General features: G+C 40.9%; 1 pseudogene; it reads left to right on the plus strand.

The window, feature by feature from the left end:
• Positions 497-1,707, plus strand: LOC108637309 (annotated as a pseudogene).

Genomic DNA, 2,179 nt, shown 5'->3' on the forward strand with positions numbered 1-2,179 from the left:
AGAGTTCCAGAAAAACATCTATTTCTGCTTTATTGACTATGCCAAAGCCTTTGAACTGTATGGATCACAATAAACTGGAAAATTCTGAGAGAGATGGGAATACCAGATCACCTAAACTGCCCCTTGAGAAATCTGTATGCAGGTCAGGAAGCAACAGTTAGAACTGGACATGGAACAACAGACTGGGTTCCAAATAGGAAAAGGAGTACGTCAAGGTTGTATATTGTCACCCTGCTTATTTAACTTACATGCAGAGTACATCATGAGAAACGCTGGCCTGGAAGAAGCACAAGCTGGAATCAAGATTTCCGGGAGAAATATCAATAACCTCAGATATGCAGATGACATCACCCTTATGGCAGAAAGTGAAGAGGAAATAAAAAGCCTCTTGATGGCTTTTTTAGCGCCATCTGCTTGCGGCGCCGCCTCCTGCTCCTCCCGAGGCCTCCCTGAGTCACTGCCTGCGCAGCTCGGGCCGCTCGGCTCCCCGCGCTCACCACCGGAGAGCTGAGCTGGAAAACGAAATTTGCCATTTTTGAAAATACTTGGCATTTGTACAACATGGCAGACATCGACAACAAAGAACAGTCTTAACTTGATCAAGATTTGGATGATGTTGAAGAAGTAGAAGAAGAAGAAACTGGTGAAGAAACAAAAATCAAAGCGCGTCAGCTGACTGTTCAGATGATGCAAAATCCTCAGATTCTTGCAGCCCTTCAAGAAAGACTTGATGGTCTGGTAGAAACACCAACAGGATACATTGAAAGCTTGCCTAGGGTAGTTAAAAGACGAGTGAACGCTCTCAAAAACCTTCAAGTCAAATGCGCACAGATAGAAGCCAGATTCTATGAGGAAGTTCATGATCTTGAAAGGAAGTACGCTGTTCTTTATCAGCCTCTGTTTGAGAAGCGATTTGAGATCATTAATGCCATTTATGAACCTACAGAAGAAGAATGTGAATGGAAACCAGATGAGGAAGATGAAATTTCGGAGGAGCTAAAAGAAAAGGCCAAGATTGAAGATGAGAAAAAGGATGAAGAAAAAGAAGATCCCAAGGGAAATCCTGAGTTTTGGCTGACCGTTTTTAAGAATGTTGACTTGCTCAGTGATATGGTTCAGGAACATGATGAGCCTATTCTGAAGCACTTGAAAGATATTAAAGTGAAGTTCTCAGATGCTGGTCAACCTATGAGTTTTGTCTTAGAATTTCACTTTGAACCCAATGAATATTTCACAAATGAAGTGTTGACAAAGACATATAGGATGAGATCAGAACCAGATGATTCTGATCCCTTTTCTTTTGATGGACCAGAAATTATGGGTTGTACAGGGTGCCAGATAGATTGGAAAAAAGGGAAGAATGTCACTTTGAAAACGATTAAGAAGAAGCAGAAACACAAGGGCCGTGGGACAGTTCGTACTGTGACCAAAACAGTTTCTAATGACTCTTTCTTTAATTTTTTTGCCCCTCCTGAAGTTCCTGAGAGTGGAGATCTGGATGATGATTCTGAAGCTATCCTCGCTGCAGACTTTGAAATTGGTCACTTTTTACGTGAGCGTATAATCCCAAGATCAGTGTTATACTTTACTGGAGAAGCTATTGAAGATGATGATGATGATTATGATGAAGAAGGTGAAGAAGAGGATGAGGAAGGGGAAGAAGAAGGAGATGAGGAAAATGATCCAGACTAGGACCCAAAGAAGGATCAGAACCCAGCAGAGTGCAAGCAGCAGTGAAGCAGGATGATCTGCCTTCTGCTTCCATGGAAAGGATGAATTTACACCATTTGACAAGCCTATTTCAAGTTTTTTGTTTGTTTGTTTGCTCATTTTTGTTTTTGCATCCTAAAATAAAAATGTCATATAATTTTAGTTCTCAAAAAAAAAAAAAAAGCCTCTTGATGAAAGTGAAAGTGGAGAGTGAAAAAGTTGGCTTAAAGCTCAACATTCAGAAAACGAAGATCATGGCATCTGGTCCCATCACTTCATGGCAAATAGATGGGGAAACAGTGGAAACGGTGTCAGACTTTATTTTCTTAGGCTCCAAAATCACTGCAGATGGTGACTGCAGCCAGGAAATTAAAAGACGCTTACTCCTTGGAAGAGAAGTTATGACCAACTTAGATAGTATATTAAAAAGCAGAGACATTACTTTGCCGACTAAGGTCTGTCTAGTCAA

Source organism: Capra hircus, chromosome 12 (assembly GCF_001704415.2).
Source record: "Capra hircus breed San Clemente chromosome 12, ASM170441v1, whole genome shotgun sequence".
Lineage (NCBI taxonomy): Eukaryota > Metazoa > Chordata > Mammalia > Artiodactyla > Bovidae > Capra > Capra hircus.